A 25,193-nucleotide genomic window follows, 5' to 3' on the forward strand; every position below is an offset into this window, starting at 1 on the left:
TAAGGATGTGTTTTTCAAAAGAAAGTTCAAGAAGCCATCAGAGAAAACAAATCCGGATTCAAAAGGGCCATACACACGATTTACATCAACAGAAAAGATGTGCTTGTTTGTTAAGGATACTTCAGAACAGGCATCTTAAAACTGGGTCTTTGACCATTTATAGGGTAATTGACTCCACGTTATTCAATAACCATGGATTTTTACTATGACTGCTCCTTTATGTGTTACTTATAGTTGACCTAAAGTACGTTCACTGCAACCGTCCATGTTGGGGGGGTCTTTGTCCAGCTAACTGGAAGAAAAGGTATGTTGCCCCTTTAAAGGATCCCCTACAACATGTGGGGAGGAGGAAAAAAATGTACAGGGATTTACAGGAAGGGCAGGAAGCAGTTGGAGCCGGGTCAGGAGATCACTGCATTCCCCTTCCTGCTGACCAGATGCATAGGGAGTATTTATAACCCATGTAGCCCAGTAGAGAGGTCTTCTTTTACAAGGATCAAGCTGGCCACACATACACACACACAGACACACACACACAGACACACACACACACACACTCTCTCTCTCTCTCTCTCTCTCCCGCCGCCACCCCCCCTCCCCCAGTTGCCCATTTAGGAAGGATTTTTTCCCTCACTGCCAGATAGGCCTGATCTTATTCCCCTTTGAAGTCCATGAGAGGTTTGCCATTGATCATAATGGCAGTAATATTGGACCTGATATATTATCCACTTTGTCCTCATATTTATTTTTTATTTTAGAAGTGTATGTAGCACATAAAGATTAACGTGGAGAAAAGTGAGTGGTAACTATAAGGGAAAGCTATAGTGGTTCTCAAATGGCAGCTCACTTCTGTAATGCGATTTCATTTTTTCCAAAAAATACTTTAAAATTGCTGCTATCGCTGTGTTAGTCAATAAGATCCTGAACAATTTTAAGCTGTGAATAGTCCTTAGGTGCTTGCTCATACCCACAGTTGATTTTGTCTGGCACTGTGCTGCCCATATATTTTATGCACACTAACTCCTGTACATACCCTGATGCCCAAATAAAAATGTCCTGGGATATTCAAGTGAAGGTTGTACAGGTAGATCAGGTCCACAGACTAAATTAGCTCAGTATGACAGAACAAAAGAGTGTCTGCAGTAACACTGCAGTCCTGTCTGGTTTTACTGAATAATACAGCATGCTATAATGTGCACAAGACAGCAAGGAATGCCAGGAATACGAAGCTCCGTTGAGTGGCTTGAAAGTAGACAAGTTACTGAATATTGGATGCCTTTGTTATTAAAATTAAACACGGACTTAATCTAACATTTCTGGTCAGTCATGCAACGGACTTTAATAATTGTAAACTTAGACTTGTGTCTTTGTGCACTAAAGCTAATGCTTTAATTAAGTTTGGATGCAGCCTATTACAGTGACTCTTGTGCACTTGAGTGAAGCAAACTGGTGAGTCACTCCACTACCTGCTGGAACTACAGTATATGAGTATTCAGGCAAAAGCAGTAGAATTTTGATGCCACAGTTAGATATTTATGAAAAGAGATGCATTGAATTTTATCTCAGTAATATAGATCAATTTTCAGGACAGAGTTCCTAACAGTGTATTCATAGGCTGGGTACAAAACCAATTTTATCTGCTTCAGTGGTGTGTGAACTGTATAAGGATAGACATCTCTTTACTCTCTGATAGCTTATCTTCCCTGGTGACCATTTATGCGTGCTCTTGTAAATATACATATTTTACAGAAAAAGCTCTTTAAACTATCCTTTGAGATGACCTTGAAGTAGGAGCATTTGAATCTTCCAGGAAATTAGCAGCAAAGTGTGTTTTGGTAATGATCGAAGGGGTGGGAAGTGCCACTCAAAGCGGTAGCAATAATCAGTGCAGCAGGCTATTTAATACGACAGGTCTCATATAAAGTCAGTTTCCATAGGAAATATACATGGCGAAAAAATACAGCCACTTTTCCAGCCCTGAAAAATCTCTTAAGAGCTAAGAAAGCTCTGAAAAATCGCTCCTGGCAAGGTGAGGTCACTGTTTAAAATAATAATAAAAATAAACTCCATGTTTCTTTTAGCTAACTGGGCTCTTAATCCCTTTGAAAGCTTAATTAATGTCAATGCAGAAAATAATGAAGCTTTTTCAAAGTGATACATTGGAGGCTCACAAACCTTAACAAGGCAAAATATGAAAAATTCTATTATTGCTTAATGTGTGGTGGTTTATCTTTATTCCCTTCTCTACCTCTCTTCTATTCTCTTTTCCCCTGACACTCACCAGTCCAGCCTTCAGCTTGCTTCTCATACACATACCCATCCTCAGACACCCTTCTGCTCAAATATTGCAAATATATATGCACAATGCTTTCATCCCCCTGACCTACAGCACACACACAATAACAGAGTGTCCTGAACAAACTCCCTCTCACAGATACACCAACATGCATGTATGAGCACACTTTAAATCCAGGCTTGGACTCACCCCCAAACACAAATATGTGTGTATGTAACCCACACACCTTCTGGGTGTGGTGTTCTGTCCCATCTAGTGGCACTGAGACAAGAGAGAGAGATTGAGATAGCTAAGGCTGCAGAGCAGACTCAAACAGCCAGTTAGCTTTTAGCTCATGTGGTAAAGGCTCATGCTTTAAGCTCTATAGGCCCCAGGTTCAATCCCACTCGCGAATGACTGGGGTCTGTCAGTGCTACAAGTGGAGGCTCATCCAGGATTTCAGCTGGGAAGTCTCTGAAGCTCAAGATGCGCTTCCTCAGCTAGGGGAAGTATGTAACCCCCACGCCTTCTGGGTGTGGTGTTCTGTCCTATATAGTAGCACTGAGACGAGAGAGTGCGAGAGACTGCTCTACAGCCTTAGCTAATGGCCAGTTAGCTTTTAGCTCATGCACTAAACTACAGAGACACCAGGTTCAATCCCACCCACCAACAACTGGGGTCTGTCAGTGTTACATGTATACACACACACATCCCCACAAATGTACTCTCACACATGTTCTCTCCACACAATAACATGTCTATATGTACTCATGCTTTCATCCTACCAAAAATATACATCTTCCATCTATATGCATGCACACACACATTGGAACACAGATATTTGTGGCGTACCTCACAAATCCACATTTTACACAAACGCACCCTTCTCATATTGTCCCCCTAAAGATGCACACATGTAAACTCTCACTCCCCACAGACTCACCTTCAACAGTGGTTTTCAACCTTTTTTCCTTTGCCGACCCCTACAAAATTTTGAATGGCGGTGTGGACCCCTTTGGAAGTCTAAAACATATCCTGTGGGTCTGTGGAGCATAGGTTGAAAACCACTGACCTACTATATATACATATACAGGTAAATATTTTGTCCATATGTACACATATTGTGTATGTACTCTAGCACCCACTACACACATGTTATTCTGTGTATTTGCAGCTTGAATGGCTCCTGCACATTAATTCATTGATGGTGTGATTTTGAAGCAAGCCTCTCTACCAACCCTGCAGCTCTCGTTCCAAGTAACCTATCTGAGAATCTCTGCTGGTTAGCCATGTATACAGTACTCTAAGGTCTTAGAAATGGAGCTAACAAGTCAGGTGATATTCTGGTAATTATTTTCTTTTGCTGTAGTAAATCTTGCAAAGTGAAACCCAATTACCGTAATAATTTGTCATTTACCTTTTTGTCCATATCACGTCAGTCCTTTGCATTTCACAGACCTATTGCTCCCTCTCCTTATAAGAGTGTTAGGAAGCAAAAGTAGGGAGAACTGGTTCAAGATGGCACATAAACTGTAGTGACTCTGTGGCATGCTTACATGAGCCAATGGAAATCATTTTGCAGCCACACAGTGAGTTGGGACTCCCTGGGTCAGAAGAGGGCAAAACTAGGTTCTTCTTCACCAAGCACCATAATCCCTCAGAATCTGGTTAACTTCCAGTCAGAAACCTCAGCAGGAGTTAAAGCCTTTTTTTGTGGAAACAGGGGTAGTGCATAGGAATGGGAAGTAGACTTTATGGCTGCATGGCTCCTTCAGGAGGTGAGGGGATCCCAGGTAGTGTGCAGAGGGGCCAGCTCCCTGAGCTATTTCCCTGGACTCTGTGACCCTGCAATTTGATATCCCTGGTGTCTCTAGAGCACGTCCGCAAAATTTCCAAGCCATGCTCCTCTTCCCTGCAGGAGACTCCTTAAAGGGTACCTTATGGAATTTATAACATATTTCCCCTCCTGTGTATTTTTCCATTGGAGGAAACAATCCACCCCACAGTATTTAAATAAAAAAATTGCAATTTTGGAGCTGTAGCATTTTTTCCATCTCTTGGTCGGATCACATTTTCACATCCCTGCTACAGTGCCAATGTGTGATGAATGATCAGTCCCTGAATGCGCTGCAGAAAAGTGGCCTATTTCAGCTACGAGGGAAGCCAGTAAAGTGTGAGTCCCTAACTGGTTGATTTGCATAATGAAAAGTAGCTCTATTCTGCCACTGGAGCTAAGACATTTTATAACTCAGTGGATTTGTTCAGATGATTACATATAAAATGGCTCTTAGCTTATGAGGACCACATGTATCAGTCTAGAGTGAGACCTAACAGCCAAATATTCTGAACAGAGGAAAAAAAAAAAAAGAAAAAGGTTAAAACCATGGATTTGGCTCAGGTATGCCTCCAGTGAAATATTTCATACGCTTAAGTAATTTGATGTAAAGTACATATGACTTGTATTAAAATGCTACAGAGCAGCCTGGTATTTGCAAGTACAGATGCCACAAGATATAGGAGTCAGTCAGCAAAAAAGGATTGTCCAGAGGCTGGAGAAGAGTATTAACAGATTGCAATGGATATTTTACTTTGCTTTTATCATTCTGCTGTTAAAGGGAATTCAGTGGTTAACTTAATTGTATGTGCATGGAGTTTGTGATAAAATTCACTCAAACTTACATTTAATGGACACATGGCCTGAACTTTTAAATCATGTTTGTAATTGTTTTATTCAGAAATCTTAAGACCTGGTTTTAACTGTATCCTCCTATCTGGTTTGACTTCACATTGAAATCCATAACAATACCTGCTGAGAGGCCATGTAGACTTAGACCCCACAGTGGAAAGTGACATAAAGGAAAGAGAAGCTGTTGCTCTGTGTGTGTCTGCACTGCAGCTGAGCAGTATTCAGCCATAGGGAGTTGCCTGTTATTGAACACAGTTCCTGTCCTCCCCCAAATATTTTGTGAAAAGTTCTCTCACTGCTCACAGCTTGATCCAAAGCCCATTGGAGTCTATGGAAAGACTCTCAGGGGGAAAATATAGCCTCATTGAAGTCAATGGTAAAGCTCCCTCTGACCTCAGAGAAGCCAAAATTTCACCCCACCGACTTGACTGGCTTTGAATCCAACCCTCTCAGTTCTCTACTGAAACCAACGAGTGACTTTGGACTTACACCAGAGTATGTGAGAGCAGAATTTCAGCTCACGATTTGAGTGCTAAATAACAGTTTTTATTCATAGTTATTTTATTCTGTACATACACACATTCATAGTTTGTATCCTCCATGGTTAGAGAACTAATCAGAATCCAAGTCTGTGAAATACAGAGATGCATTAAATTTACATAACTAAAATAAATGAACACAGTTTAAAATTGAAACCACAATACTGCTTTTTGTCATCCCCATTTTCAGATGTCATCAACAAATAATCTAGGTATAGAGTCAGGACAGGTTTTGTTCCATAATAATTGCTTAGATTATCACAGACTCACTAATCATTGCTGAGTTATATGGAAATTTGTTTTTAATCCAACAGTACCATATTGCTAATGACTGAAACATCTAACAGCAGCATCTTTCCCCATAGCAGAGAAATGCCAGGGAATTGATTTTAATTAGCCTTCAGAAAAAAGCATTACGTAGAACTCAAAATCCGTTGTTCAAGTTAGATGCTAGCCAGGCTGTGTAAGAGGTTTATAGAACTAACTGGGCATTAGGGACTTGTGTCTGTTTTAGAAATGTACTAACCATTTCCTATAGAAGTGTAGGGGATATGTCGTATCTATCTAGGATAAGCATATAACTAGATATACAATTGAGAAAGACACATATGGGCCGAATTCTGATCCCCAGAGCAAAGTCCATATAAGCAGACTATGTGTGGGGATCTCTGTGGTGATTAAAGAACAGAATTCTATGCTTGCAGACAGACATACACACTAGTCTCTGAGAATAAGCACAGCTACTCTGCAGCTACTACTGTAGCCCGTGGCCAGTAGTGGTGGCTACCATTCTGCAGTCCTCCTACAGAGGAATGTTTTTACCAGTGGAACCCTATAATAATGGACCCATTTGTCACACCTGCACCCCTCCTCTGGCCTTTCCCTACTAAGCCCCTGAAGCCTCCCCCCTGCTGCTACAGAGAGAGTTCTGTACTATCCAAGGGGCCTTCCCACCATCCCCGCCCAATAAAACCATACCACATGTGGAGGTGGGGATGTAGAAACAGGATGCAGTCCCGTATTCTGAAATAACTTGACATTTCTTTCTTTTTTACTAAATGCATTATAGAAGCACCCTTAAAATGTCCATTCCATGCATAATAGGTTTCAGTATAATTATTCTGAAACAGAATTTTGACTGTTACAAAAAGATACTCAGTGCCAAATCCTCAGAAAACTAAACCTAGACCTCTTTAGGAATCTTTGTTTTTGATAATAGGCTATCAGGACACCCAGCAGATCTCCATGAAAGTGGCTTTTTTATTGGCAGCACAATGTATGTTGTTTGGCACTAAAAGTTCTCATCAAAACTTGAACAGGCATCTTCTTTTCCCTGCTGATCCTTCACACAGCACAATGGGTAATTTGACTACACAACGTATAGGATAAAGAATCTCTGAAATATGCATCTGGGCACCAGCATGTGGGCAAGATTTGATGGATCTCAGTGCAGATTTCAAAGGGCACTGGGACTTCCTTTTTGGGACTTATAATGCGCCAGTGTTAAAATGCTTTGAATGGCAATGAACAACACCATAGAGGCAGCACTCACTATCACGTTTTTCACAGAAACGTGTTGGTTTCATTGAGCAAATCTGAAGAACCAATTAAATACAACACAGTTATGCTTAAAATCCAGATATTTAACACTTCTGATGCCCCAAAAGCTCCAGCTTTTTTTTTCTGTACACTCACAGGTGAAGGAGCTCACTGGAGCTGTGTGAAACATTTGCATGAAATATCAAAGCCACCTGCACACCGCCTGGGTTAGAAGCTCATTATGTTTGTTGACCTTAGTCCCTGACCTTGAAAGGGTCACAGACATGGGCTAAGGTTTTTTAATCTGTTCACACAACTATTTGTAACACATCTCTGTATCTCTCTCAAAATAACCAGAGGATTCCCCTTAATTTAAATGTCCTCAGGTAGGTATGTCATTTGATCCAGTACCCCAATGCCTTCCTACATTTGTGTATTCTTTGTACTCTTGGTCTTCCAGAAGTGCCTGAATTTTGACACAAATAAACAAGATGCTATTTTTCTATTATTGATCTAAAATAACCTGATATAATAAACTGTAGTGTATCCAATACATAGAAGCAGCATATGCCTTTGTAACGGTCTATAAACACCCTCTCCCATGTAACCTTGCCATTTTATAGACACTTTTTACCCAGCATGCCATTCTGGAGCATGGCCCTTTAAATATGGCACTGTTAAGCTGCTACAGCCCTAAAATACCTATTTTGTAACTGCCTGCTGCTTGCTGCATTTCCCTCTATTCCAAGTGGTAAATACTCTTTGTTCCTGCCATGTTTTCCCTTTCTTATCCTTAAAGAGTTGGTACATTCTCACATCTTCTGCCTGTTGCAGAAATATAGTAGGAGCCTCAGATAGCCTGCAGAGGTTCCATTCATTTCAGTGAAGGCCCAGAAAGACTCTTGGGATCCCTTTCACTCTTTGCTGATTGGCTTTGTGTGTCTATATGGATGGATGGATGGATTTTATTTTCAGTGTTAATGTGAGTTGACGGTGATATGTGTGACTTCGGTACAAGCTTATCTTAAATTGGTCAAACTCAGTTCTCCCAGCCAGATTGTGTCTTTGGATACAAATGCCCAACTTGCATCGAACTCAGCATGTGTTCTGTGAGGGTATCCATGGCTTAATTTGCCCTGTGTGATCTCTTTAGAGACAACTGAGAGCAGACTTTGGACAAAATTTTCTGTTTGCAGTAAATCCTGGTATGATGGTCACCTGAACAGTCATATCACTATTTAGCTGTTTGTATGTGGGGCAAAACACCCATTTTATTCATGGGCCTCTGAGCACTGTGACTTGGATGTTCTCCTAGTTTACAAAACTCATTTGGCCCAGCTGTATTCTGTACTTTTTACAGTGGAAAGATCCATAGAAATTATTTTCATCAGTAGTGCAGGCATCCTGCATCCTTCTGGCAAATTTTGGTACATGAGATGTAGGGGTTGGGAAATTTCTCAAAAGTTGCAGCCTGGTATATACTCAAGGCAATATTGTTACTGTAAAAAAACTAAACTTATTTTAAGACTGTCCCAATGGCCCCAAAATATTTAAATGAGCAAAATAAACATCCTGTTTGCAAACATTTTAAATCAATGCAATTTGAAACAGCTGAGAAATGAAACAATGAAAATCAGGGGAAAACAGCTCCGTATAGCAAGGGTTATAATGCCTTTACAAGGTTTCAATATGTCCCAGAAAGTTAGGAAAAATATTAGGAAGATTAGCTACTGTCCTACCATGCATCTTTGGTACTTCATTTTCAAACCTACCATAGCTCTTTAAGAATTAAGATACTGGTTAATTTTTGTTTGTTTAATTCACAAAGCAGATAAGCCATGGTAAGGGCTAAGGCATTTGTTCCCCTTTTGATGTGTATGTTACATTACAGGCATTGCAATCTGATGTGACTAGAGCCTCTGCAAACATGGTGGGGTTTTTTAATCAAATTGTTCTTTGATTTAGACCCTAAAAAGGTAACTGATTGTTTAACATCTTGACACTGTATAACATAAATTACAACTTCAGCTTTTGTGATCTGACAAAGGTATATTATGCTCCAACCAAGAAAAGGGGATTTATAACGGAAATGCTGAAGGACCTGTAAGTGGAACTGGTACTAGTGAACATCACAGTAATGGAGCAGAAAGAAATTAAATGTCGTGAAGCTTGCCACCTTTATTTTTTAATATTTTTTTCTTTATCAAAGCCTAATACCTGGCTTGACAACAGAAATGTCAACAGTTAGGACTCTATTCTTCAAACTGTCATGCACTATTAGGGAATTACCTTGTCGAGTAAGGAACCACCAAAGAGTAAGGTCTATGGTCTTCCTATTCACTAAATCCCTCTTCTCACTGATGCACAAATGATGAAGTGTCTCTGAAAGTATGCAAGTTAAAAATGGGTCAGACTCAGGTTTGGGGTGGGGCAGGAAGCTCACCCAGCACAAGCAAAGTTGCATATTCAAGAAAAGATAAAAAAATCTCAGGTGCATAAGAGATGAGTTTCTGAGGGCAGCTCTTTCTCTGTGTTCTGGCCACGTATGGGAGATTTTATATGGCTATTTCCAACCATATCTAATAAAAAATAGAACTTTCAATGTCACATGGACCAAATCTTGTCCCTTTCTCCACTGGTGCACAGGTCCTCAAGGCTGCACAGCTAGTGCTCCCTGTATAGGGGAGAGCCTACAAGGGACTCTTGCATGCCAAGTGGTGGGAAGGTTAGGACTTGGGTGAGCAAAAAGAGGGCTGAGGTAGGACCAAAGGATTGGCTTCCACTGTGTGGGGCAGCACAAGGACGCTCTTGCCTAGGATGAGGATTTCTCCGCTTCTTTCCCCTCTTACACCATGCATCTCTCCAGCACCTGGCCTGGCTATTCATGCTGGGTGCTGAATTTGCCCCATTTGAGTAGGCACTCATTGATTCAGAGTGTTGTCTTACGGAAAACACACAATAAAGCCACAGCAAGGCTCATTCCAGTTTTGGAAATATTTTATGTGGGGGAGAAACCTCTCCCGTGGTGAATGAGCAGTAGTGTGGAAAAACAAAATGGAGAGTTTTAGTACGGGTCTGCTGGGCAGGATGGTTTAGTTGACTAAACATTACATTTTAAATACGGAGGGTCCCAAGAAACACAGCATCAAACTCCAGCAGGCTCCATGACTAAGGCCTCCATTCTTTCAAGGAGGATACATTAAGTACTATGTAACTAACCATGTATGGTCCATGTTGTAATGATCCCAAAACCAATCTTTATAATCCCAGGAAGTTCAGAGTTAAGGTTAAACTGCAAAGAAATCTAATAATGTTATATGAAAATGCAGTTAGCGTTTGAGATCCCAAAATAAATTAAAGACATTTTAGACTTTTTCTCCCAACATTGTGCTGCTACAGTGTTATTTAGGTGCCCTAACTGTGCATTTCCATACCCTAACATGCTTGCATTTCTTTTTAAATTTAATTTTAACTCTGAATTTCTTGGCTTTATAACACTTGGTTTGGGAATAATTACAACATCCCTTTAATGTATTTTAACTTAAATTACTGATATGTACTCTCAATCTCACTCTCAAACCAAAGTGGATCCAGACTGCTGGCACTTAACATTAAAAAGGTTGCAGAGCAGTTTTTAAACTAAGAGATGGAGGAAAGCCAATTGCTGCAGAGGAACACTTGGAGCAGACAGAGACTTCTCTTAGAGGAGAGTCTATTGTTAGAGATTCTCTAGGTCTAGGTCACGAGAAGAGGATGGAAAAGGATAAAGTATGGGCCAGACCAGACAAAAAAAATGCACATAAAAAAGAATCTGACACATCAGAAAAGGGCAGACAAATAAACAGTGACAAGTTTTTAAAGTGCTTGTACACAAATGCTAGAAGTCTAAATAATAAGATGGGTGAACTAGAGTGCCTTGTGTTAAAGGAGGATATTGATATAATAGGCATCACAGAAACCCAGTGGAGTGGGGACAATCAATGGGACACAATCATTCCGGGGTACAAAATATATCGGAAGGACAGAACAGGTCATGTGGGGGGGAGAGTGGCACTATATGTGAAAGAAAATGTCGTAAAAATCTTAAATTAATCCACATGTTCCATAGAATCTCTCTGGATAGTAATTCCATGCTCTAATAAGAATATAACAGTAGGGGTCTATTATCGACCACCTAACCAGGACAGTGATAGTGATGATGAAATGCTAAGGGAGATTAGAGAGGCTATCAAAATAAAACTCAGTAACAGTGTGGGATTTCAATTATCCCCAAATTGACTGGGTACATGTCACCTCAGGACAAAATGCAGAGACAAAATTTCTCGATACTTTAAATGACTGTTTCTTGGAGCAGCTGGTACTGAACCCACCAGGGGAGAGGCAATTCTCGATTTAGTCCTGAGTGGAGTGCAGGATCTGGTCCAAGAGGTAACTATAACAGGACCGCTTGGAAATAGTGACCATAATATAATAATATTTAACATTCCTGTGGTGGGAAGAACACCTCAACAGCCCAACACTGTGGCATTTAATTTCAGAAAGGGAAACTATGCAAAAATGAGGAGGTTAGTTAAACAGAAATTAAAAGGTACAATGACTAGAGTGAAACCCCTGCAAGCTGCATGGACACTTTTCAAAGACACCAATAGAGGCCCAATTGAAACGTATACCCCAAATTAAAAAAACACAGTAAAAGAACTAAAAAAGAGCCACCATGGTTTAACAACCATGTAAAAGAAGCAGTGAGAGAGAAAAAGGCATCTTTTAAAAAGTGGAAGTCAAATCATAATGAGGTAAATAGAAAGGAGCATAAACACTGCCAAATTAAGTGTAAAAATGTAATAAGAAAAGCCAAAAAGGAGTTTGAAGAACAGCTGGCCAAACACTCCAAAGGTAATAAGAAAATGTTTTTTAAGTACATCAGAAGCAGGAAGCCTATTAAACAACCAGTTGGGCCCCTGGACGATCAAGATACAAAAGGAGCACTTAAAGATGATAAAGTAATCGCGGAGAAACTAAATTAATTCTTTGCTTCAGTCTGCACAACTGAGGATGTTAGGGAGATTCCCAAACCTGAGCCGTCCTTTGTAGGTGACAAATCTGAGGAATTGTCACTAGAGGAGGTTTTGGAATTAATTGATAAACTTAACAGTAACAAGTCACCAGGACCAGATGGCATTTACCCAAGAGTTCTGAAGAACTCAAATGTGAAATTGCGGAACTATTAACTATGGTTTGTAACCTGTCTTTTAAATCAGCTTCTGTACCCAATGACTGGAAGATAGCTAATATAATTGCTAATATTTAAAAAGGGCTCTAGAGGTGATCCCGGCAATTTCAGACTGGTAAGTGTAACGCCAGTACCAGGCAAATTAGTTGAAACAATAGTAAAGAATTAAATTGTCAGACACATAGAACATAAATTGTTGGGCAAAAGTCAACATGGTTTCTGTAAAGGGAAATCATGTCTTACTAATCTACTAGAGTTCTTTGAAGGGGTCAACAAACATGTGGACAAGGGGGATCCAGTGGACATAGTGTACTTAGATTTCCAGAAAGCTTTTGACAAGGTCCATCACCAAAGGCTCTTATTTAAGTTAAGTTGTCATGGGATAAGAGGGAAGATCCTTTCATGAATTGAGAACTGGTTAAAAGACAGGGAACAAAGGGTAGGAATTAATGGTAAATTTTCAGAATGGAAAGGGGTGTTCCCCAAGAGTCAGTCCTAGGACCAATCCTATTCAACTTACTCATAAATGATCTGGAGAAAGGTGTAAACAATGAAGTGACAAAGTTTTCAGGTGATACTAAACTGCTCAAGATAGGTAAGACCAAAGCAGACTGTGAAGAACTTCAAAAAGATCTCACCAAACTAATCAGGAAAGAGATCTTGGAGTCATCGTGGATAGTTTTCTGAAGATGTCCACGCAGTGTGCAGTGGCAGTCAAAAAAGCAAACAGGATGTTAGGAATCATTAAAAAAGGGATAGAGAATAAGATGGAGAATATCTTATTGCCCTTATATAAATCCATGGTATGCCCACATCTTGAATACTGCATACAGATGTGGTCTCCTCATCTCAAAAAAAGATATATTGGCATTAGAAAAGGTTCAGAGAAGGGCAACTAAAATGGTTAGGGGTTTGGAATGCGTGCCATATGAAGAGAGATTAAAGAGGCTAGGACTTTTCAGCTTGGAAAAGAGGAGACTAAGGGGGGATATGATAGAGGTATATAAAATCATGAGTGATGCGGAGAAAGTGAATAAGGACAAGTTATTTACTTGTTCCCATAATATAAGAACATGGGGCCACCAAATGAAATTAATGGGCAGCAGGTTTAAAACAAATAAAATGAACTTCTTCTTTACCTGTGGAACTCCTTGCCTGAGGAGGTTGTGAAGGCTAGGACTATCACAGCGTTTAAAAGAGAACTAGATAAATTCATGGAGGTTAAGTCCATTAATGGCTATTAGCCAGGATGGGTAAGGAATGGTGTCCCTAGCCTCTGTTTGTCAGAGGGTGGAGATGGATGGCAACAGAGAGATCACTTGATCATTACCTGTTAGGTTCACTCCCTCTGGGGCACCTGGCATTGGTCACTGTCGGTAAACAGGATACTGGGCTAGATGGGCCTTTGGTCTGACCCAGTGTGGCCATTATTATGTTTCTAATCTAGCAAGCCAAAGGCATAACAAGATTCAATGTCTGGAAGCTGAAGTCAGCAAAGTTCATGATAAATAAAATGCCATTTTTAAATAGGGAGGGCATTAAGCATTTGGAACAGATGAGGGATGTGGTGGATCCTCTCCTATGTGAAGTCTTTAAATCCAGATTGGATGGCTTCTTAAAAGGTATGCTCCCATTCAACCATAACTTGTTGGGTTTGATGCAGGAATTATTGGATACAGTTCAATGGCCAGAGGTCAGACTAGGTGATTGTAAAGGTCCTTCTGGCCTCAAAATTTGTGAATCTATAAGGGTAAAATCTACTGAGCCAAAAACCCAGAGCTTTGAAGGATGGAGTTGAGGGATAAGGATGACCAGGTAAGGGCCTAGAAATAGATCCACAGAGCCAGGAAAGAACCAAGCTTGAATGATGAGAATCTAATATTTTTCTATTATTTAAATCTTTCAGGAGATGCTAGTAATTTCTTATAACTGCAGTATCTTTTAATATGAAAACTGCATATGTGTGCTTGCATACATAAGAGAAAGATTAGAACTAACTAAAAGGTTGGTGACACTTACAACACTTGGATTCTGCCATCATTAACAATATTCCTGCCTCTCTGAACGTTTCTCTCAAATGTTAGAGTCTGGGATGTAACGGCTGAATGAGGACTGTACAATTGGGTCTTGGTCACATGAGTTCCACTGCACAGAAGTGGCCAGATTCTCTTCTTACTTGTATCAGTTTTACAGCAGTGTAACTCCTCTGGCTTCAGCAGAGTCATTTCTTATTTACACCAGTGTTTGTGAGGACAAAATCAGACCCAGTATTTAGATGCTAAGATACAATTGTATCTATCAAAGGAAGTATATTGGACTAAATGGAGAGATTTTTAATAAAGCAGGAGGGGGTGCACTTTACTTAATAAAAAGAGCATATAGAGACCCTGACTGTGGCTAATGTGCATAAAAAATTCAGCCTGTCAGATCCTCACTTTTCTAATTCAGTAATCTAAATAATTTATTTGACATTTTAGCTCAAGATGACCTTTCTTGGGAAAAAATTACTGTTTTAAACTTTTAGCAAGTGCAACCACTGCAGCGGATTGCTGTTGAAGTCTGCGTTTTCTCAAATGAGCAAAGGTTAATCTTGTACAGCTCAAACACATTTCTGACCCTTTTAAACAAGTTCACAAAATGTCATTTAATTTTTTAATATAATTTCAATTAGATTGTAATATTTGTATTGAACAGTGTGTTTTTTCTTTTGTTTCTATGTCACAGACACCATCTCCTGTATATTCAGATGCACTTAGTCAAAGGATTTATTTCAACTAAACCATGTTTTTAAAATGTTACTTTTCTACTGAATGTTGTTTATAAAACAAATTCCATAAATCTCATGAAAATGCATGGTGGATTAACAGGTGAGTAGGTTAAAACAGCTACTAGTGTGATCAAGGGGATTTTTATCCAAGGGTTCACAGTTCCCAGATTGGTCATCTGACTGAGGAAATCAGCCTCTGAGCTATGCCACAAAAAATTAATATGTACATCCCTTTATTTCCTTCTCTTAACTAAAAATCCCCATATTTTGCACAGAGCATTTCAAAGACATTTAGTTTAATCCCTACTTTGCCTATTTCTGATCATTTATTTAACTTTCTGACAGGTCACTAAAAAAATCTTTCAATATAAGAATTAATATACCCCCAATTGTACATAATAAAGGCTATAATTCTATCCAGGGGTTCTGGTGACTTTATGGGGGTACGTTATGTATTATTAAACATGGGAATCTGCTGGAGTTGCTGAAATACCTCCTGGCACCTGTGGAAAAGCTGTGGTGCTATTGGCAGCCACTGGAGGGGCTAAAATGCCCTGGTATCACCACAAATTAGAATTAAAATAGTGATGCTCAAGCCTCTTTTGTGGTGAAAAAATATGTGAGTTCTAGTGTTTCCTGCAGATTCCCAAAATAACTTATTTTTTAAAAAAATCAGTGTTACAGTCTGAGGGTGAAATTCTTCTCTCATATCTATCTATGGTACTTATATGGCCCTCTTTACTGGAGTACCTGGGCACCTCAGAATTTTTAACAGAATTTTTACCCCGGTGAGGTAGGGAAGTAATATTATCCCCATTTTAGGTAGGGAATTGAGGTGCACAGACTAAATGACTTTCTCAAGGTGTAGCAGAGCAGAGGATTGAACATCAGCCCCCAAGGTCCAGCCCCCTGATGTTCTAATCACTAATCACCATTCTCCTCCTTCATATAAGATCGTCTCTCTCTTACATAAGGTATTAATCAGAAATAACTCCACTGAAGTCAACAGATTTACACTGGTGTGAAACTGATATTGCTTGACGTAAGAGGAGACTCAGTCACTTCGGCTCCTGTATTGTGTTTTCCTTCATGCATGGATCTCCCACTGACAACAGTGCATACTTTCCTGCTATAAGAAAAAGGGATGCAATAAGGGTGGGATTTTTAAATGTACCCATGGGGATGTCTACAAAACAACTGGAAAATGTAATTTCCAGCTCTGGTAGATGTACATGCACTAGCCCTGCTTGAACTAGTGCCTAAAACAGCACTGTGGCTGCCATAGCATGGGTGGTGGATTGGGCTAGTGACCAGAATACAATCCCTCCCAACCCCCTGGGAGGCTTGCTTCTAGCTGCAATGTAGACATACCCTGTGCTGCTAAGAAAGGGCTAGAGTTTCCTCCGGGACGGAGCAATCCCAATACATCATCATTTGTATGGTAATGGGCTTCCCTAGGTGCGTTGCAGGTGGATGTTGTTAGAGAAAGACTGGGGAGTAGAAAAGTAAAAGAAAGTTTTCTTAGATAGGGTGCTCCCTATAGCATCCAGCTATAAGGGAAACAGTAACTGCTGCCTGAGGGTGTGTTAGAGGATAGTTGGATTTTAAAAGAATAGGGTCTCAGCTCATTCATTCCGATACACCTTATGTTACAATATGCAGTTTCTACTTGTTTCTGGTAGGTAAAATGTGATGCTCATTACCAACAAGTAGTGGCAGTGGCAGTGGCAGCACACTGGCATATTTGGATGTGGACTCAAAGCGGTGCAAGGCTAATCTGTTTCTTTCAGTATTGCCAATCCCAAGTGGCCAAAATTCACAAATCACATGCCAAAAATCACAAGCTTGGTTTTTTAAATCATGAGATTTTAAAAATGTAATGTATTTGAGGTTCTTTTTATTTACCTTCTTGTTTACAAAACTGTAAGGTCACATTTCTAAGCCTTTCAATCATGGCGACTAGAAATGTACTTTAAAAAAAATGAAAGCTGAGAGGCTCATATAACCATATGACTCCAGGATCTGGGTTTAAAAATTTACACCAAGTATTGAAAGAGTTGGCAACACTGTTTTAACTAGAAAAGGGGCAACTTTTTTTTCTGTTTATAACATGGATTCTAGATGAGTTTTTTTCCCACAAAAGTAAAGTTGTGCTTGTTAACTGCCTTATCACAGTGTTGCCGTATGTGCACATTTACAATGGAGACAACAAAAACTGCAACTGTTGCTTCTTTCTACTGCCTCGAGGTCGAGGATGATTTCTTTCACAGGTTTTACTTTTTATGGGTCCTTTGGTGACTGAGGGGTCCGATCCTTGAGCCACAGGCTCCTTGACAGATTTTGCAGGTGGTGATGGAAGTCAGGGTTGGGCCACAATTGCTGTATGACAGTTGTCTTTCCTTTCTAGATTATAGTCATACACTGAAGAGAGTGTTTTTTCACAGGGGAATTGCTAAGTATTATCCTCATTTTACAGCAAGGAAACTGAGGCATAGAAAGGCTAAGTGATCCATTAGCAAACTGAGAAATAGCATCTAGGTTTCCTGACTGACAACACCCTACTTTAACTAGGAGACTCTGCTGCCAGACCACGAGGAAAGGGATTCTAAATTCTCCCTGATGTAGAAGGTCACTAAACACTAACAGCTGCTCCTCCATAGTGGAATTTGCAAGGTGATAGAGAAAAACAGGATGTGTTTGTAAGAAGGCCATGTGCTGCATTACTGCCCTGGAGGTATGGGAGGAGAACACAGTGACCCACAAACACAAGTGGAGACAAATCTTGTTGGCACACACTGACCACAGTAAATATATTTTATACTGTATCTTTAAAAAAATCTGTTTCTCAAGAAGACTTGCCAAATAAAACCCCTGCAGTCCTGTCAAGTGTGGTGTCAGCTTGTGCTGTCTCCTGTGTAAGTGCCAGTCAGATGAGGCAGGCCTACCCATGGGCTAGTCTAACACAAGCATCCAACTTTTCAAAACATCTACTTTTACCATTTATGGAACAGCTTATTCACTGCCCATGCCTGTTCCATCTGACTTGCCATTTGCAGCCTCCAGCCCTCTTCCCAAGCACAAAGCAGGAGAAGGCAGGGCAGTGCAATGAGACACTCTGTGTTCATGGAGACTGGGGGCGGGGAGGAGAAGGTTGTGCATCTTACATAGAGGAGCATATCACATTACTTTTGGTGAGGGATGAACAGTTCACGGTTTACATAGGGTGTTAGCTATTAGTGGCAGGATGTGAGAGTAGTGAGACTCAGCATGAAAAAGCATACACAAATGCTTCAAGATTGCTCTTCTTCATGTTATCTAAATGACATCAGCCAAGATTTTCAAAAAGTAACTAGAGATTTTGGCTGCCTCCATTTTTGGGTGGTCAAGATGTGAGACATCCTAATAGTGCCAGATTTTGAGAGGCGCTGGTGCTTAGCCTTCCTGCAAATCAGATCTCCTTGGGCATGTCCACACTGCAGGTGGGCGATGAGATTCCCAGTGCAGATAGACAGACTCGCACTAGCTCAGCTTGAGCTAGCATGCTAAAAATAACAGCGTGGACATTGTGGCACAGGCTAGTCACCACAGCTTGGACCCAGGGGGTTGGGTGGCTAGTTTGTGCCTCAAAGTCCACACTGTTGTTTTCAGCGTGCTAGCTCATCTTGAGCTAGCACGAGTCTGTCTACTTGAACTGGGAATCACTCCTCCTGCAGTGTAGACTGCATATCCTTTAAGGCACCCAAAATCACTAGACACGTGAAAATCTTGGTTGCTATCAATAAAAAGAAGATGTCTGCAACATTTTACTGGGGAAAGCAGGAATCATGAGCTGCATGAGTTTATAAAGGAGAAATCATGCCATACAAATTTAATATGATATAATTATAAAATTAGTGATGAAGGGAAAATTGTAGATAAAATTGTACAGGTATCTGAAGGATGAATTCAACCCTAACCCCTCCAAAGAATAGTAGGAATATAATCAACTTCATTAGAGCTATTAACTTTTTATTATAGACAAACAAAGTGATTAGCAGTATATGTTATTTTTCATATTGCCACTTCACATTTTAACTCTTTGTGACTGAAGGGACAAACACATGAACTGTCTCAGAAGGCAAGTGCAGTTAGGCACTGTGAAGTCGTAGTAGTGTGGGAAGTAATCAGTAGCATCATGTCCAGAGGTAAGCTTTAACGCCTTGGATGGCAATTATTTTACTCAAGAAATTATTTTTCTAATATCTTTTTTTTTGGGAGGTGGGGTTAACTTTCAAAGTATATTCAAGATCATGATTGGTGTCAGATTGCTTTTCCAGCTGCTCTCTGAGCTTTTTTGAAATATCCCCGGGAGACTATTTGCTTGCTGTTGTTGTGAGACCTGCTGTTGTTTTTTTTCCATATTTAAAAATGTTTATATAGTATTTCTATTTTATATAAAAATGTGAGAAGCTGAAGTTCTCGGTCCAAAGAACAAGTGGGGAATAGACAGGGACAATACAAGCTTCCCCAAAACTACTCTAATAATTTATCTCAAGTATCACCTAAACAGACCCTATTATGGATCAGAAGGTAGTTTTCATGCCTATTTGGCAAGTTGTGGTAGTGATTTTTGTTCTGCAGATTGCTGTCCAATAGCCCATAGCCTGAAACTAACAGCTTATGCAATTATGGCCACTGAATATTTGCCAAATCTTAATGACTTTCAGTCACTACACTCCTGTGCTGCATTTGACTTGGTAATCTAGAGACAAAAGGTTCTTTTGGCCTGTTAACAATACTCTAAGCCATCTAGTCCCCTATTTGTTATACATGTATGGGTGTTGGCATGCTCAACTTGTGTGCTGGGAATGGCCTTGTATGAAGTTGGCGGTAAAATAAACTGGTGCCCTTTTGTTTTTCTATTGTTACAGGGTTTAGCTGCCTGAACAAAGCTCAAATGTGTTGTGTTCAACCCTACCCCCGCATTTCAGTTTTAAGCAGCTCCTACAATATTCTTCTGCTGTTGTTCACATTAGTCTTTTTCAAAGATGTTTCTGAAGCCTTTTGGTCTAATTGATTTTGTTTCCCATTATTTTACTCTCCCTGCCCTTGTTGTGTCCATGAGGTAGGTTATAATGTGGTTTAGCCAACAGATGGTGATGTTTATTTTGCTGTTAGTGACAGACATCTCACTCAGCTTTTACAAGGAAGTGGGTGAGAAGGAAGTATTATATTGCAACAGACTGGACTTGGTGTGCTCTCAGAAGACTCAGAGAAGAGAGCAGTTTTTTTTGAATTCTTGTCTCCAAGCGTTAGCTGTAGAACCGGTTTGGTCATAACAATGGCATCAGCTCTCACTTGCAGTCCCAGGATGGGAGGAAAATATCACTTTAAAGCAACAAAACATTACTTATGCTCCCCTCCTTTTTGGTAGAGTGCTCCTTTAAGTAGTCAGTTATAAGGACTGTTCTGATTATGCTACTCCCCACTTTGAGGGAAGGGAAAGACAGCATAGCCAGCTGGTGTCTGAATTTGGGGGAGAGCGAGAGAGAGGATAACTAAGCCATTCCTTCCTGTTGTTTGAGGTCTTGTTCAGATTTGTCTGTGTCCCTTGCCTAAATTTAGCAGAATCCAGTGAAGCAAATCAAGCTCAGAGGAGTTCATTTCACTAACTGAGATAAGTGTGGTCGAACTCCTGACTTGGATGCAGATTGCTCCCTTCAGTTCACCTGGTATTGTAGACAGCCGCTGCTTTTAGACTACAGTTGTCCTGATTCAAGCCTCAGCTCTGGATGGAGCTATACAGGACACACATTGATCAGAGATTCCACTAAATAATTACATCCATTGTAGTGTGAAGCCATTTGCTGGGAGATATAGTATTGGTTTGAACACAGTTGAGCCCATGGTGTAGGCCTTATGGTGTAGGCCATTCAGTGTTCTGAATTCAGGACAAAGCATAATAGACACCTATGCACTGTTATACAACTTTGCTTCTGAACATATAATACAATGTAACCGCAATGCATCAGCCAGCTGATGAATCGGTCTCATCTGTTACTTTGGAGTGGCATTGTGATAATGGCTTCAAGAAAGACACACAGATAGGGCTGACCTTAAGGACAGTAAAAATAAGCAGACGCATGAGGTTGTGGGATTTGAAGGTATTTTGTAACTACAACTATGAAGTCGACTTTCCAGCAAAAAGTTGCTATTTACTTTTGAATCTGTAAATTTAAAACACACACTGTGTAGACTGGAACCAGACGTTCTGACCACTCCTGAAATTTAGAAAGATTTTGATGTTAAAATTCAATTTATTCTGAAAAAATGACTATACAAATGATATCACAAGATTCCACATTCATTATAACTCTGTTCTCTATAATGTGCTCAGTTCACAATTAATTTTTTTTAAGTTGCCCACCTTCCCAACTCAATCTGGCTTCTTTGAAGTCAAGCTAGGTTCTTTCCTTCTTGTGCATCATTAGCAGTAATGGAAAGGTCTGCAGTCCAAAGTATATCCTCCATCACACCTGTACAACACCCCATCCTCAAAAGATGCCTTCATCGATACCTCTACAATATAATTGCCTTCAAAGGGTCTCCAAAGATTTAACTGATTGAAATCTCCTAAAAAAGCCTCACAATGCAAAAGGGGGAGTAGAATTCAGCTCACTTTCTGTTTGCTGTGTTCCGTTTACAATGCTAACAGGAGTAAACAGCAGTAAAATTTATTTTAGCTCCTAAAGTCAGCAGATTGGATGTCAAACACTCACACTAACATATCTGTTGAGTATGGAAGTACCATTTTTGCATATGGGTCACTTTTCAAGGTCAAACTGCACCATAATAATGCCTCTACTTTTTCAGTCAGCCTGGAGGTCAGATAGGCTTTTATTGGCATTTTATGTTTAAAACAAAAGCCTAAAGCTAAAACTTACTACAATAGAAGCTCAGAGTTACAGACACCTCGGGAATAGAGGTTGTTTGTAACTCTGAAATGTTCGTAACTCTAAACAAAATGTTATGGTTGTTCTTTCAAAAGTTTACAACTGAACATTGACTTAATACAGCTTTGAAACTTTACTATGCAGAAGAAAAATGTTGCTTTTAACCCTCTTAATTTAAATGAAACAAGCACAGCAACAATTTCCTTACTTTTCCAAATCTTTTTTAAACTTTCCCTTTATTTTTTTAGTCATTTACATTTAACGCAATACTGTGCTATACAGCATTTGCTTTTGTGTGTGTGTGTCTGCTGTCTGATTGTATACTTCCAGTTTCAAATGAGGTGTGTGGTTGACTGGCCAGTTCATAACTCTGGTGTTCGTAACTCTGGGGTTCTAATGTAAAACTTGTCTCCTCTCTGACCCATGTAGGACTCTCTAAGCTGTCTTGTGATATCAGATGCACTAACAAGAATATGTTCATAGGTTATGTGAGCATGTGCAGTATCCATCTCTTGATGGATCATAATGGATGCTATTTTTTGCTATGACCATCACAGACTGATACCACAAAGCATAAACCATCAGACCCTGTACCAAGTTTATTTACAGGACCACTCCTTTCCTACCCACTGAAAGAGATTTTAAAACAATTTTCTCTTTTCAAGGTGCGGAGCTGCATTTTGTATTTTTTTTAAAAAGTTACCTTAGCTCTCACATTCTGAATGATTCCATTCAGAATGTGTAAGGCTTAAGATGTACTAATATGTATACATGTTAAACAGAATACTGAAGGGATGGCTCACTGAAGGGATTGGTAATGGGATTTAGAGCCTCTCGACTCTAAATTACCAGTTTAAATTCAGTCCAGATTGGTAGAGATAGCAAGTTATCACTCTCCTATAGCTGTATGGTGACCTATGTGAACTGAATGTGGTGATCTCAGCTTAGTTTCCACTGGAAATCAACTGTATATTTCACACACATACACAGAATACATTACAGCTTTGGGCATTATTTGATAACCTTCTGGGCAATCTGAGAGAGATGGTACTGAAATGAGCAGACATACTGGAAATACACTGCAATATCTAGAGGTGGTTCCTCCAGGACAGGGTTTGATGCACTGTAAGAGTAGGATGCAGTGCACTGAATAAACAGACAGCTTCTTTCAGCAGGGTGGTCAGTGTGGCATTTTCACAACCACAGTATTCATACACACAAATTAAAAAAACAAAATTGAAAGTCAGTTCTTCCTGCCGAGGTGTTACGTTTGGGCATGATGCTACAGGTGGCAGAACAAACACAGAATAGTGACCATTGTCCCTTGAAGGTGCATAGGATTGTGTGCAAAAAACACATTTCGAGGTCATTGTTCAAACCATGGCATTTTGGGAGGAAATGCTTCTTTTTTCTTGTGTGGGGTGTTTTTTGTGTGTGTTTGGTTTGGGTTTTTGTTTGTTTGTTTGTTTGTTTGTTTGTTTTACTGGCAGTGTGTATGGTGGGACAAATATGTTAATTCAGACTTAGTTTATCTCAGGCTTGAACTAGACTTTTGGTTTAAAATGTTCTCCAGAGGAAATGAGCGTTACAAATAGGATCTTCACCCAGGTTTGGATGTCTGGCAAGTGCTTTTGTGCAGCTGTACTAAATTATTCACCACCTTACTTGTAATCAGAATATTTAATCTCTCTTTGATCAGGAGCTTGATAGGTAAAGACGACCACTGGAATGGAGCATTGTGTTTAGACTTGTTACAACAGGTCAAAAACCAAGCAGCAGAATTGATCACATGATTGCTATTAGAAGAAGAAAGGTAGCATTTTAGTGTGCTGTACTTTCCAAATGCCATTAAACCCACTAATGAAGCAAAATTAAAGTAGATGGCTCAGGCATCTAGCTGTAGTTAACTTGCCACCTCTGCAATTTAATAATAGAAGAGGGTAGATTCAAAATAATAGTTAAAAGGAAGATGAAAATAAAACATACAATTAGTAGTTGCTGAAATAAACCTTGGTTTCTTTTCCATCTTCTCCTCCTGTCTCCTCTTCTGTGGCTGCTTTATTAGATTTGAGGCACAGAATTGCCTTCAGTGCCTATAGAGGACAAAATCTGAGTATTAGATGCAGCAGCCCAAAGGCATTGCTTAAAAAGCTGCAGCAGGCAACTTGTTAAAATTCCACAAGAAACTCACCTGTATAGCAGGGTGTGTTTGCATATCAGCTCTTCTTAAAAAACAAAAACAAGCAGGCAAACAGAGAACCATCACACATTTGGAGAAGACAGATCTTACCTGAAGACAATAGAGACTCTTTCAGATTGAAGACTTGCAGAATAATTTCTGCTACTTAGAATGAAGCCAGCAGTCTTTTTGATCCTCTGTGAGTTCATTCCCTGCAACCCCTACCCTTTGTTTAAACACACATTTCATTGAGGTTTGCTGTTTTGTTTTGTTGTTTTATTTTTCCAGCCAGAAAATGTACTGTTATTCTGTAAATGGTTTCTTGCTGTCATACTTCCCAGACTATTTTCTTCCTATTTTTGGAGGCCTGAATCTGCCTTTGGTCACACTATTTGCTCCTCTATGGTCACCTCTGAGAAGATTAACCCTTTCATTAAAAAAGCTTGGCCAGGGTCAAACTACCGCCTGGCTCTGGACTCTTACATCCCTTTGATCTCCCAGCTATGGAGAAATTATTAGCAAATTCTAAGCCTTCCCATGTGATTTGTTTTTGTAAATTTGTAGAAATTATTCCTAATCCTATTACGTGGCCTAGGGCAAACCTGCATTAAATATATGAGACTTTTTGTTATGTGGCAGATGGATAATAAAGGAATGCTGAATGCAGCCCCATTCCAAGTTATGGGAATCTGGATACTTCATCAGCATTCGCTTAATCCTCTGCCATGGCCTTCGCCTTTGATGAATGCTCTCATTTATGACCACTGATGCCACTCACTTAATTTCAGAGAAGAAAAATAATACCTAGCTGTTAATGTGAATATTTGAGTTTATGGCTGTACAATGAATAATTGTGACATTATCAGGGGAACATCTTCTTATACATTATTCACTTGTATAGACCACATTAACCAGAGAAAGGAAACTTGCAATTTTGCATCTTCCATCTTCTTTGGGAGGTAGACACCATGCAGACAAAAGTCAGTGTCTTAACCCAAATTCTAGCTGACAATGCGTATCAGCCCTCACTATATTTTGCTCATTGT

This window comes from Mauremys reevesii, linkage group 4 (genome assembly GCF_016161935.1).
Source record: "Mauremys reevesii isolate NIE-2019 linkage group 4, ASM1616193v1, whole genome shotgun sequence".
NCBI lineage: Eukaryota > Metazoa > Chordata > Testudines > Geoemydidae > Mauremys > Mauremys reevesii.